The sequence below is a fragment of the Uranotaenia lowii genome, chromosome 1 (assembly GCF_029784155.1).
Source record: "Uranotaenia lowii strain MFRU-FL chromosome 1, ASM2978415v1, whole genome shotgun sequence".
In the NCBI taxonomy this organism is placed as follows: Eukaryota; Metazoa; Arthropoda; class Insecta; order Diptera; family Culicidae; genus Uranotaenia; species Uranotaenia lowii.
In genome coordinates, this window is record NC_073691.1 from 80,432,207 (window position 1) to 80,447,757 (window position 15,551).

The window sequence follows — 15,551 nt, forward strand, 5'->3', positions numbered from 1 at the left end:
GCCTAAAACCTGAACGAGTGCCCCTAAAGCTCATGCCTTGAAGCGAGTATGGTATTCAAGCGCATTCAACGAGACAACAGGAACCACACCATAGAGCCCATGCCGTTCCGAAATGGGTTTTGTTTTGCGCGTTTATTTTTCGTGCGCTCTCGTGGTTTAGTTCTCGGTTTCGACTCACCCCTATAACCGTTAAATTGCGAGAAATGATAATGGAAACAAAACCCTTAATGAGTTTGTCAGGACCTTCTTCATCTTGTCTTTAAATTTGAGGTCACACTGTAAACTTTTTCTCTGGTTAGTTTATAAGAATTTTTTAAAACTCCTTACTCAAAATTCAATCGTTTCGATGTGATCGATTGAAGATCGACGCAGCCTTACGGTACGAGGTACCCGAACAAAAATGTAACGCTATGGAACGCGTTCAAAGCCTATATCGGCTGCTTGAATTTGTCTCTCACTTTTTGCTTGACTGCGGAAATAGATAACTTAAACTGCGGCAACTTGCCGGTTTCGAAATATTGCACCAACAACTAAAACCAGACATGCACTAAAATGTGGTTTTGTGGGTAAAGGTGAATCATATCACATAATGGGGCACAGCAGCGATGCGACGAACCCGGTTTATCGTTGTCGATCATCCAGTATAAAATAAGTTAAGAAATTGTTTCAACCACTTTCCGTTCTTTTTATGAACTGGAGAAAACTTGCAGTGTATGCCGTGTAAGTTAATTCTTACTATGGATACCGTAAACAAAGGGGTTACTTTGATCGCCGTGGTAACTTTGATTAACATGAAGTTTTTCCAAATGGTCGGGATTCGACCACACCGAACTGAACGCCAACTTGTAAAAAATTGAGTTATCTATGGCAGCGGATGCGTAACATGATAAACTATCTATCAAATGAAAATCAGAACATTTTTCCTATTTTTTCTGATTTTATTAGAAAATTTCAATGTTGCAGACAGTGAAAAGCGCAAAAATGCGTTGCGCCAAAGTGAACTAAGCGCCATCTTTGAAGTAAAGATGCAAAGCATGTTTTGTCTTGAAACCTGATTTTGTGCGAAATAATCTTATTCGTGTTGGTTTTTTTCCATTCAAAACAGTTCTTTGGCTCTAATATCTAATATCTGATATATTAAAAGATAAAAAACGTTCCAGTGGCTAAAAACTTCATGTTGCAGAATGTTGGAAACTTCATGAAATACTCGTTGGGTGCTGCTCGAAAAACGCCTATAAGTAGGCACCTACGTTTAGAACAAATTGCCCAGTCAAATGATACCGCATGGCAATTTTTTAAACATTTTTGTTCAACCAGAGTGAACTAGGTGCAAACATATTGCTATTAAAATTCAGTTTTCTGCTTATTGTGTGATAAGAAATCGACCATATAACAATTTTATACAGTAGAGCCCCGAGATTTGCAGAGAGGCGCTTGACTGGAATCCAGATGGGCATCGAAGAAGAGGCAGGCAAAGAAGCTCGTAGCGGCGTAGTCTAGCCGTTGAAATCCACACAGTTCACGAAAACCTTGGCTGACAGCAGGCAAAGACGCTGGCTCCAGATCGCCAGCAGTGGAGGTCTTTTATTGTATGTATGTATGTATGGATCCCCCATCGGTAGCAAGGTCCAGCCTATGTCTGTGTGGCTTGGCCTTCGAATTGCTTCTCAGGCTTCCACGGCCGATGGTTCGTCGAGAGAAGGCATCCAACCTTCAGAGACCTACAATGGTTGGCAATCCACTCCGCTTGCAATAGTCTCTTCAGATTAACCCCAGATGCATTCCCTCTGAAATATATAATTATTTATACAATGAAAAATGAAACACATCTTACCTGTCGGCAACTTATGGGATTCGAACCCAAAAGTTTTCCTTGCCGATACCGGGAATCGAACCCAGTACACCTGGGTTACCAGACTCGCGCCAGCCTATCTGTGTGAATGGATAAAACCGACACTTCGTCATCCGACACGAGCGTGCACGCCAGTCAGTGACAACAAGCGCGCGAGTGAATCCTGTGAGGCAGCGCGGTAGTTCGTTCGGCTAGGTGCGGTCTGGAGACCCGCGGATGGTACTTCCAAACGTCGGACCAGTCTGCACATTTGGCGACTGTGGCAGGTAATATTTCAAAAGCTTTAAAAAAAAACGAAAAATTAGTAAAAAAAAGCGAACCGAAAAAAGAAAAACAAACGCGAATCACGTTAAAAAAATTTTCGTCAAACGAGGTTGAAAATCAAACAGTTTATGAACTACCCATTGCAAAAAAAAACTGGAAAACGAGTAATTAGATTACCCATAATTTTTAAAGTTGTTTAAGAAAAAGCAACGCTGTTGGAGGACTTTCGGAAGCTATTTCGATCAAATTGGAAAAATAGAAACAGCCATTTAGGAATAATGCCGAAACTGGATTTTAAGGAAAACAATTCAGCCTAATTCTAAAGTCTGTTGAGAAGAGAGCTTGAAAAAAAAAACAATAAATATGTTAATGTTAAGCGAGTCGTAAAGGCAGCTTGATTATGTTCACAATTTCAAGCGAGTTGAGAGGACAGCTTGAAATTGGAAGGCGTGTTGAGAGGACAGCCCGAACATATTGACGCTAGTTTCAAGCGAGCTGAGAGGACAGCTTGAAACTGAAAGGCGAGTTGAGAGGACAGCCTGAGCGTTTTGGTAACAATTTCAAGCGAGTTGAGAGGACAGCTTGAAATTGGATGGCGAGTTGAGAGGACCGCCAGTGCATATTGATGAGAATTTCAAGCGAGTTGAGAGGACAGCTTGAAATTGATAGGCGAGTTGAGAGGACAGCCTGAGCGTTTTGGTAACAATTTCAAGCGAGTTGAGAGGACAGCTTGAAATTGGATGGCGAGTTGAGAGGACCGCCAGTGCATATTGATGAGAATTTCAAGCGAGTTGAGAGGACAGCTTGAAATTGATAGGCGAGTTGAGAGGACAGCCTGAGCGTTTTGGTAACAATTTCAAGCGAGTTGAGAGGACAGCTTGAAATTGGATGGCGTGTTGAGCGGACCGCCAGTGCACATTGACGAGGATTTCAAGTGAGTTGAGAGGACAGCTTGAAACTGATAGGCGAGTTGAGCGGACAGCTTGAAACTGATAGGCGAGTTGAGAGGACAGCCTGAATAAATTGATTAAAATTTCAAGCGAGTTGAGAGGACAGCTTGAAACGCGAGGACTTGGAAGGCGAGTTGGGAGGACAGTCTGAAGACATCGATCGAAATTGAGAGGGCAGCCTGGAATTTTAAAGGCGATTGAGAAGACAGCCTCAAATGATTGTTAGAAATTTCGAGCGAGTTACAAGGATAGCTAGAAATAAAAAAAGCGAGTTGAGAGGGCAGCCTGAACGTATTGATAAAAAAAAATCCATTATGTTGTGAGGACAGCTTGAAATTGAAAAGTATGTTGAAAAGATTATTTAAGTATTTCATCTCATTGAAAACTAAACGAGCTGGAAGGACTGCTTGAGATAAGAACTAATTTTAAAACATATCGAAAGTAATTAGGGCTTTATACTAAAATATAACTAGAAAATCTCATCTGATTTTAATGAATAAATTATTGATAAAGCAGAATTAGAGTTCAGCTTGAAATAAGAGTATACAATACTTAGTGAGTCGAGATAGCGGATCGAATAAATACGTTAAGCATTCTTGAATTAAAATAACAGCAAGGTAACGGCTTAAAGCTTAAGATATGAATAAGATTGACAATGTAATTGAAAAGAAAAAAGTAAGAACATATTTGTTGGACAGCTCGAAATTGGAAGACGAGGTTAGAAAGTCTTTTGGAAAAAAAGGAGTTAAGCTAACTGTTTGGTTGAATACAGTAGAGGAGATACACAGGACACTTTGCAGAAAATGTATGAAACAGTTCCTTTACTGATAATTGAATTGATCGATAAACACATCTTGAGAACGAATAAATTGACGTTAGTAATTGCACCTTGCATCGAAAGTAAGATTTCCGATGATTATCATGCAAAGTGAGTAAGAAATGTCCTGAAGCTATCGTATTGCAACCTAAATATCATTAAAGTATGGAAAAAATGATTATATATGGTTTTTCGTCGATTTTTTACCTCTCATAAAGATTTTTAAATGTGAATCTGTTAAATATTTAAGAGGCTTCTCTGAAGAAATTGCGAGGGTGTTGTGATAATATAACCTATAGTGCATAACCACTCTAAATGCAGTTCAACATTCAAATACTTTGCTTACATAAACTCCGTCAATTCCTTGAGTTTGCAGATTAAAATTAAATTTGGCAAAAAATCATGATAAATATATGAAATAGTTTTTCAAATATTTTCTATCATATTTTTTTTGGGATAGGAGGGGGATGTGTGAATGGATAAAACCGACACTTCGTCATCCGACACGAGCGTGCACGCCAGTCAGTGACAACGAGCGCGCGAGTGAATCCTGTGAGGCAGCGCGGTAGTTCCTTCGGCTAGGTGCGGTCTGGAGACCCGCGGATGTGTAGTATCCAAGAGCTGGATCAATCTGCTAATAAAAGTTACGTGTATTTTATAGAATGAGAAATAAGGAATTAGTGTGTAAAATAAAAATTTGAAGGCGAGTGATCGCTTATAGAGAAAATGCGAAATGTTTGCTACATCTCACTCGCACACGTGAAGAATCATACATCGAATCTGTGCGTGAACTTATCATCAATGGAATGAGAGTTAATGATGATGTGAGAGCGAGATGAATGTCGATGACGTCGTATTCACTTGCAGTGAATGGAAAGGTGTAAATGAAAAGGCATGATGTTGGAATCGACGATCCTGATGCATTCATTTGATTGCGGCATTCAGTTAACGATTTTTGGGAAGGAAAGTTCGCGTCCTTTCGAATAAAATTTATATTAAAAAAAAAAAGTTACTACAGGATGGTACTTCCAAACGTCGGACCAGTCTGCACACTATCCACTAGACCACATCAGCGCTTCGCCAGCAGTGGAGGTCTTTTATTGTGAATTTAAATAAATTTTTTAAAAACGTCGCTGGTGAACTGGCAACAAAACACATGTTGCAGATTTCCGACAATCTAGTACTTCACTTTTCCTTGTCGAAAGTCTTTCGGAAGTCGGAAGTCCGGACTTTCGAAGTAAAGTTTAGTGCTGGTGCAATTATATCTCAGCCCTACTCGTCGGTCAATCAGCGCCGGACCTTTCCTACGCCGGATATCTCGTGATTCCGGTGCTGTCTGGCTGTTGCGCCTGTAAATAGGTCTGACTGGTTGTCGGAAAAACTTCTCGCCGAGCAGTTCACCAAACAGAAGCTAATGAAGATGTGTCGACAGTCTGACGAAAAAATACTTTGATTCAAAAGTAACTTAATCTAAATGATTGAATTTTTACATTGATTCAGAGTCAAAAAAATAATTCTTTAAATTCAAATGAAATATTTTGATTTAAAAATTTGGAACATTCGTTTAATGGAAAAAAAAGTTTGGTGCAATATAAAATTTACTTGAATCTAGGAAAATAGATTTTCTTTCAATGTACACAAGGTTTTTGAATCAAAGATGTATTTTTTTTATTCCAATGGTACCTACTACTTTTCGCTGCGTGCTGTAAGGGGTATTTCGTGTGATAGGGGCAATTCCAATTGGTCTAACAATCAAGAAACAGTTTGTTAGCCAAATCATATTTAAGATTTCTAAGAATAAAAAAATTTCATATTGTTAAAAACTTGAAGAAATCGTTTGAATAAAATATTCTTCCAAGTTCGGGCCGGACTTGTTCACTATTTACGGTAACTTTTCTCAAGTTGTACTCCGAATAAATCCGGGCAATTTATAATATTTACTATTTGATTTGCTCAATTTCATGTAAGACCAAGACGAATCATTTAATACAACGCCAAAAATATAAAAAAAAGTAAGGTTTTCTTTGACTTATATTTTTTGTTTATTCAAACATGAATAAACAAAAATCGGAGTGGCTATTTAAATTGTATTGCTTATTTGATACATTTATCATTCGTTGCGCGACCGTGGAAGAGTAAAGTTCTAGTTCTCTCTAGTGATTGTACCACAAAAGTTTGTTCATTCTCTCTTTTCTCTGCGCGTTGGACCCGTTATCGTCGTCGTCGCCTGCTTTGGCGTGTTTACTTCAGCACGCGAAAAGAAAATCAATGGGACGCAATCGTTCCAGTGCTCCTCCCGCCGGAGGCCCCTCGAAAAAGGCCCGCACCCAAACGGAAACACCATCCAGTGATGCAAACAGCCAGTTATTAATGAGTAATCGGTTCTCGATGCTCCCAGAAGAATCTGGATGTGGAGACGTCATCGCTAAAAAGGAACGAGTTCCTCCCTATTTCACTCCATTCAAGGAAGTTACGAAGCTCGAAACTGAGCTCTCGAAACAAAATTTAAGACCGTGCTTCAAGTTGTGCAGTGTTGGTACAAAAATTGTGTGCTCCAATCTGGAAGAATACGAGAAAGTCGGTGCGTTTTTAACCAAGAATACCATTAACTTTTACACCCATGACATTCAATCGACGAAGCCATTGAAAGTGGTGCTGCGTGGTCTGCCGCCCTTCAAAGAAGACGACGTAAAGTCAGAACTGGAAAAAATTGGTCTGAAACCGCAAGCAGTTTTTCCAATCGCTCGTCGGTCTCCTGTTGGTGCTGAAGCAAGTTTTAGGGATCAACTTTTCTTGATTCATTTCATCAGGGGCACCACCTCCGTCGGAGCCCTAAAACAAATTCGAGACCTTTTCCGTATTATCGTTACGTGGGAGCTGTATCGACCGCAACACCGTGCCGTAACGCAATGCAACAACTGTCTGTGGTTCGGACACGGAACGAAAAACTGCAGTATGAATCCTCGTTGTGACATATGTGCTGCATCTCACCCCACGGCGGACTGTGATCAACCAGATGACAGTGAAACGAAATGTGCCAACTGTAACGGAAATCATCGAGCCTCCAATCGAGAATGTCCCAAGCGTGCTGAGTTTTTGCGCATTCGGCAGAAAGCATCAACGAAAAACCAGCCCGGACGCCATAGCGGTGCTCGTGCTCCTCCAGCGCTCTCTGTGGAGCATTTTCCTTTACTGCAACCTCGCAGGCAGGTTCCAAATTTGGACCCGCTTCCCCTCAACAATCAACAAATACCTAATGCAAGCATCATTAGGCAGCCTACAATCAACAATGAAGCTTTCCCGAATCGAACAGTCCAGCATCGCCTCACTGCTGCAGCTGAACAACCTAACCTAGCCTTCTCTCCTCCACCAGGTCTGAGTTACGCTCATGTGACATCTGGACAGAAGATTGACGATACTCCTTTCACGTCGGAAGAGCTAGTATCACTCGTTGCGGAAGTAATCATCATTCTACGAACCTGTAAAACTAGATCCGAACAGCTTCATGCTGCCCTCCAACTTGTGAACAAATATGGATCGTGAAGTAATTCGAATCGTTAACTGGAACGCTTGCTCCTTACGGAATAAGCAATTTGAGTTTCTCGACTTCCTCAAGGAAAAGGAAGTTGACATCGTTGCCATCACCGAAACACATCTCAAACCAAATATTAACATCTTTCTTCCGGATTATCGGCTCGTAAGGCTTGATCGAACCAGCTCCGGGGGTGGAGGGGTAGCTGTTGCAGTGAGGCGCAACATCGAATGCCGCCTACTCTCAAGCTTCAATCTTAAAATTATTGAAGCCATCGGAGTGGAAGTTTCAACATCGCTTGGTTCGATCACAATCATCACAGCATACTGTCCCAAGCAAGCCAGAACCAGGGACGGCTCTTCCGTTCTGTTACGCAACGATTTGGCCAAACTGACTCGTCGTAGTTCGAAATTCATCATAGCAGGAGATCTCAATGCAAGACACGAAGTTTGGGGCAACCATCGTCGAAATCAAAATGGCATAATATTAGCGGAGGATTTTGAAATTGGTCACTACAACATCTTGGCACCTGACAACCCAACCAGGATCTCTAGATCAGGGATCCACAGTACCTTGGATATCTTCTTAACTAACATGGCTTGCGCTGAAACCCCAGTCGTCTTCGAGGAGTTATCATCAGACCACTATCCTGTATTGCTGAAAGTCGGTGCTTCAACCAACTCGGTGCCATCGCATTCCCGGCGCAATTACCATCGAGCCAACTGGCCAGTTTTCCAGCGACTAGTCCAGGAAAACGTCGATTTCGAACAACCCTTGGAATCCCCAACAGAGGTCGATCAGGCGCTGGAATCCCTCCAGCAATCAATCGTAGCAGCCCGGAATAGGACGGTCCCAACAGAACAGGCCCAGGTGAGTACCTCTCTCCAAATCGATAGCACAACGAAACACCTTATCAGACTGCGTAATATTTATCGGCGTCAGTATCAAAGATCTGGTGACCTTCATAAAAAGACCATGACTCGTAACCTTACAAAAATTATCCAGGTGAGGATCGAAGATCTTCGTAACAAACAGTTCCAACAAAAAATTCGTCAAATCCATCCGTACTCTAAGCCCTTTTGGAAGCTTACAAAGATCCTTAAAAAGAAACCTAAACCAGTCCCTCCTCTGTTGTCATCTGGTGACTCTGGGGAAGGTCATCTTTTAATATCCCCTTTAGAAAAAGCAAATGCATTGGGGCAACAGTTTGTATTGTCGCACAACCTAGGACAACACATCCTTAGTCCTTACGAACGGGACGTTGCTGAAGGGGTTTTCTTCATCGACCAATGTCACAGCTCAGTTCCTCAGGAATCTCGAGTCACTGCGGAAGAATTAATGGGATTTGTAAAAGTATCTAAGAATATGAAGGCTCCCGGTTTTGACAATACATTCAACATCGAACTCAAACATTTAAGCCGTGAATCATTCGCTTTCATTGCCAAAATATTTAACCGGTGCTGGGAACTTTCCTACTTTCCTTCAGATTGGAAGTTGGCTAAAGTGATTCCAGTTCTGAAACCTGGGAAAGATCCTTCCATCCCAAAAAGCTATCGACCAATAAGTCTACTATCCTCTTTATCTAAGCTTTTCGAGAAAGCCGTGCAAACCCGGATTTTGACGTGTGTCGATACAAACGGTGTTTTACCTGAAGAGCAGTTTGGGTTTCGTAGGGGAAGGTCAACAATTCATCAGCTCGCCCGAGTCTATAACAACATCCGGCACAACAAGTCAGTTTCTAAAACGACAGCAATGGCACTTTTGGACATCGAAAAAGCCTTCGACAATGTGTGGCATGAAGGATTGATCTTTAAAATGAAGCGATACAATTTCCCTGACTATCTTATTAAGATAATCAAAAGTTATCTCTCTGGTCGAGCATTCAGAGTCTCCCTTCATGGGGCTTGTTCAGAAAAATACAACATTGTGGCTGGTGTCCCTCAAGGAAGCATTTTGGGACCTATTCTGTATAATATATACACCGCTGATATCCCATCGCTCCCTGGTGGTGGCGTGTTGTCTCAATTCGCTGATGATACAGCTATAATGTACAAAGGTCGAATCATCCGCACTCTGACAAACAGTCTCCAAGAAGGCCTTGACACCCTGACAGAATACTATAAAAGTTGGAAAATTGTCATAAATGCTACTAAAACTCAAACCATCATATTTCCGCATTCGAGATCCCCAAAACTCATACCAGCTGACAACGTCAAAATTCGATTTGGTCTCTCCACTATCGATTGGTCAAATGAAGTAGTTTACTTGGGCCTTACCTTGGACAGTCATCTGATATTCAGAGCACACGTTGAAAAAATCATCACCAAATGTAACTTATTAATCCGGTCCTTGTACCCGTTGATATGCAGAACATCGAAACTGAGACTAGAGAACAAATTGGCTGTATATAAGCAAATCATCTACCCTACCATTGAGTATGCTGTACCAGTGTGGAAAAGTTGTGCTCAGACCCATAGGTTACGACTCCAACGCATCCAAAACAAGGTCTTAAAGATGATCCTAAATCTACCTCCCTGGACGAGAACAGTCGAGGTTCACGAAAGGGCTTGCCTGGATACCCTCCAGACGAAATTTCAAAATTACAACGAAAGATTTGGAGAGAGGTGCCTCGCCTCTGAACATGCTATCATCCGAGAACTGGAAACCTTAGGTTAATTAATTAGGTTAAGTAGGTAGTTATATTTAAATAATTTAAAAAAAAAAATGATAACTCATTGCCTCCATCATATTGCCTCTTGAAGAATCATATCTAAATGTACCTATGTAAATAAAAAAAAATCAAAGATGAGTTGCTTATTCGCAGAACACTTGAACTGTTAAAAATTTGCTATGTACAAAAATTTAAGGTGAAATAAAACTTATTTAATGTAAAAAAAAAAAAAAAAATGATACATTTATGACGCTATAAAAGAATTTTTAATTTGAAAAGTCCGCTACCGATCATGCTTAGAAAAAAGAGTAGTTGCCAGGAGATTTGCCAAGCATTTGCTTCCGATTTGGGCTTTATACATACCAAACTAGCTTGTTCTAAATGTAAAAGCTTCTGACCGAGAAAATAGCTGCCAAATCAAACTATTTATATTCATAACAACCGAAGCAATTGCTTTAAGTGACTGCTCGACTGTTCGATTTAGCTTAGCCAAAGCAATTGCAGTTCTTGTTTCTTACCACTTGAAAAACACATCCTTTTGCATATCATCTAGGCGCATATGCTATCATTAAATCGACATTTTTCGGCAAGTCTACATTACATACATGAATTTTGTACCGTCAAACGAGGCATCATGCATCAGCAGTGTTAGATGCAACATTTGTTAAATTTTTATTTCAATATCTATTATATAAAAAGCAATTTCTGTGGATTTGTTTGTTTGTTTGTCCTCTATAGACTCAGCCGTCTTAAGAGCTAGAGATCTGAAATTTGGCATGGATGCTCATTAGGACCAGGAATGATGAAAAATGTTTTTAGATTTTTGGGCGACCCCTTCTGAAGGGGGTCGTCCATACAAGACAAATATTGTTTTCACGTTATTGACGTTATTTTCCATCGGATTGTGATGAAAATTTGCACATGAGTGTTTTGAGAGACGAGCAAACGATTACAGTTATCAAATTTAGGGTCAGGGGTCGGCAAAAGGGGTCGTCCATATGAACTATTCAGTGTTTCCACTATATTGACGTTATTAGGCATTGGATTGATATGAAAATTTGCACTAGAGTGTTTTGAGGGACGAGCAATCGATTCCTGGTATTAAATTAAGGGTCAGGGGTCGTCCATATCAACTTTTTAATGTTTTCACTATATTGGCGTTATTATGCGTTGGATAGAGATGAAAATTTGCAGACGAGGATTTTAAGGAACGGGCAATCGATTCCAGTTATCAAATTTAGCTATATTGACGTTATCATGCATTGGATAGAGATGAAAATTTCCACATAGAATTTTTGAGAGACGCGCAATTGTTTCAGATTTCAAATCTCGAGTTAGGAGTCTGCGAAAATTGTCGTCCATATTATATTTTCACTGTTTTTGCTATATTGGGGGTTATTCTGAGCTGAAACTTCTAGCCTAGAGTGGTTTCTGGAGTCGGCACAACGATGTGAAATTTTGCACATCACGTCACGTGACTCTCAGAATAAGCTCCATTGTCTTAATTATTCATCGGATTATAATGAAAATTTGCACATGGGAGTTTTACAGCACATGTTATTGATTTCACGTGTCAAATTTTGACAAGGAATCAGTAAAAGGGTTCGTCGTAATATTTTCTAATTTTTTTTTTTTTGCAATAATAACGTTGTTAGGCATCATATCGAGGCAAAAACTTAAACACGAGAGTTTTGCAGGGCAAGGAATCGATTCCTGATAACAAACTTTCTATTAGACGACAGAAAAAGGGGTCGTCCACATGTGCTGTATAATGTTTTTGCAATAATTGTTTTATTATGCATGAGAGCCAGACAAAAATTCATTCACGGGTGTTTTACAAAGCGGACAATTGATATATGAATTAAAATTTTTAATCAGACGACAGAAAACGGGTCGTTAATATTTTAGACATAATTCGTTGTGATGCATCCGAAAAAGACAAAAATTCGTACACGAGAGTTCTTTTCGACGGTCAATCAGTTTCTTATTTTAAATTTCCGTTAGCAAATAGAACGCTTGCAAATTCTGTTTAACATTTTAAGCAATGTTTTGGTGAAAATTCGTCCCAATTACCAACCAAATACAAAATTATCAGTGTTAAAGTTAAATGCGAAACGAAGTTCGTACGGGATCAGCTAGTACTGTAATAAAGTTATAATTGAAGGATAACAAATTGATGATGATGTAGAGAATATTGTAGATAAATAAATAAGAATATAATTATTTGGAGATATTATTGAGTAACTTTTGAATATATATATAAATATATATTTTTGGATTATACGAAATACAATATGTGTCCCACAGTGAGCGATTTGCTCAAGAGCAACAAATAATCAAGGAGAGTATATACACGTAGGAGAGAGATCATGGTGAGTGAGAGAAGGTTGAAAGGAAAGGCAGTTGATAAAGAGCAGTAAAGGAATGCAGTTGAAAATAGATTAGACAGGATAGGTTAGTGAATAAAGGAAATAAGATGTTTGAATTTAAGTATTCGATCAATGGAGGACACTCAACCTCTTCTGGATAATAACCGGTCAGATACGACAGATGACATAATTTTTAACACCGTGAAAGAGTTTTTGAAATCAATAAAAAAAAATCGAGCAATACATGTACAATTTTTTACAATTTTCGAAGCCGTAAAAAACTTTACCCAGTATGACGGATTGGCTTAATGATATCACCTTACATACTTTATATTGCTTCCGTTATCCTTTACCAACACTAATGGTGTAAAAATGTTTTTCGGACAATCACCACATTTTTGTTTATAAATATTTTTTAATAATTCAGTTTCCTGTCTGGGGCACAATGCAACAAAATGCAAATCAGAACTAAATCTCGTTTCCCTATGCTGGGAAATGATTATTTTGCTTGTTAACATTATAATTTCATCCATCCTAAGATTTAATTACATGATTTAAGATAATAGAATATTTTGTAGTATTTTTTACCCCTAAATGTATGTAGCAGATTAACACTATTTTCTTAAAAACAGTTTTGACAGAAAAATCACATCACAAAAAAATGACATCACAAATATAACAAAAACTATAAATTTACAAACGTTTTCATTTGATTTTTCATTATTTACAGAGTTTGTTGCAACTTACCCCTTTTTCTTAGTAGACTCGAGCGGTTTGATGTATACTGTGCAGATGTATGAGTAAGTGCGACGCACAGCACGCAATCCCGCGAGAGCTTAATCGAGCAGTTCAACGGTCATCCTCAGTCAAGACGCGGTGGCCTCGCCGGTCAGACCAAATCTCAGTTTTGGTGGCGCAGTCCTTTGACGGGTGACTTTCTGTCGGAGATTGATGTTACACACCATCAACCTTAAAACTTTTGATGTACAAGAGGTACGATTATATGTGGGCATTAAGATTTTAAAAGCCATTGAAGTTGAAAAGTGTGTTGCCCAATTTGACGGTATGCACAAAATTTGTTATTTTTCGATGTCGTAAAAAACTTTACCCAGTATCACGGATTGGCTTAATGATATCATCTACAAACTTTATATTGATTTTAATAGCCTATACCTATACCAACACTGTTGGTCTAAAAATGTTTTTCGTACAATCACCATTTTTTTTTTGAATAAATAAATAATTCAGTTACCAGTCGGCGCTAAAATGCAAATTAAAGATTTACCTTTAAAATATACATATTCCATATGCTGGAATATGATTGTTTTGCATCACGAATTTGTGAATTTCAAAATTGCATCCATCCAAACATTAATTTTTATGATTTCAAGTAGAATTGTTTGTAGTATTTGTAACCCCTCAATGTATGCAGCTCCCTTATGCCTTTTCTTTAAAAACATTTTTGACAGAAAAAATTTAATTTGAAAAAAAAACCCAAAAATTGGTGCTTTAACATGCGTTATGACATCACAAATCAATCAAAGACTGCCGCCCAAGAGTAAACGTCGATCACAGTTGTATCGGATAAGTTTTTCAATAATTTTAAAAAAAAAAGGTCCATGGCAAACGATGGAAATTTCGGACAAAAAAAACTCGCGACGAAGGACCCGGCATTTAGAATTTTCCTAAAATATTAACTAACAATTTTTTTCATATAATACATGATGTTTTTTGTTTAGTTTTATTTTGGTTGGACATTTCATTGCATTATTTTCTTCCCAATTCCACAAGCCACTGCTCACATCTCTATCCAGCGCAAGCTTTTCAAATAAGGGGTAATTTTGATCCGCTAAAGCATTATCATGCTGAGTACCCCTTAAAGGGTAAAGGATGAGTTTATTCGAAAAAAGGAGGTCACCAGTCTTATTCGATAACAGGTCATAAGTACGTTAAGAGGTAGCCAAAAGTTGGGGGCTTGTGATATAGCTCATTTGGAAAGTCTGTTGTCTCCTGAGCCGATGTCCATGAGTTCGAGCCCAAGAGTAAACATCCAACACCGGATAAGTTTTTCAATAACGATCCGCCAACGGCAACGTTGATAAAGTCACGAATGCCATAAAGATGGTAAATCGACTATAATCGAAACAAAAAAAAAAGTAGTCAAAAATTTGCGTGTATGACAACATCTGAAACTACCCTATTTATCGAGCTTTTCGAAATAAGAGGTAATATTGTCGTTACAGGGAAAAACTGTAAAATCAGTTGAGCGACAATGGATTTTTCTCGGAGTAGGTAAGTTAAACCTAACGTCGGAAGTAGTGCGCTGGATGGCGGGTCACCGTACGATTCCAGCGCACTACTTCCGACGTTAGGTTTAACTTACCTACTCTGAGAAAAATCCATTGTCGCTCAACTGATTTTACAGCGCTGGACTGGCGACACAATATGTATTGATCCGACCAAATGACCCGTTATCTGACAGATTGTGGGGGCTCGCCATAACGAGTCAGTTTCACCCCAATTAAGAGCTAGCGTGAACTCGCTAGATGAAAGCAACTCAGATTCAGAAATATTTCTCAAAAGTTAATTGGGTTCGATTCCAACGATAATTACTCAAACTTGGTTTTCCTTCTGGGAGCATGTATGCGATGTTTTTTTTGTAAACATGATTTGACGTTTGTTAGCAGTGGTGTAAAAATGTATTATATTTTCTGAACTTCGGTTGGGTTGAAGTTAATTATGGAGATGGAACATAATACACAGGATTCTTTCCTAAAATAATAATTATTGTGTATACGTGTAAAAAAAATAAATCGTTTAAAAAAAGTTGCAAACATCCCTGGAGAAAAGCGGCTAGCTTGGGCTGCATGCAAATCGACCATTTCCAAACTGGTTAACCATTCTGAAGTGATCTGAATGAAATCGGGAAATAATAATGTCTTATTTCGAGAAAATCTTTTAAAATATTACCAAGTAAAATAAGATTTTGTTATTTATTAAATTAAATGTAGCTTTTCAGTTACTATGATGAATAATAAGATTGTTTAAAATAAAATCCATAATGCAATTGTTAGCACTTACTGCCTTGAGGGATAA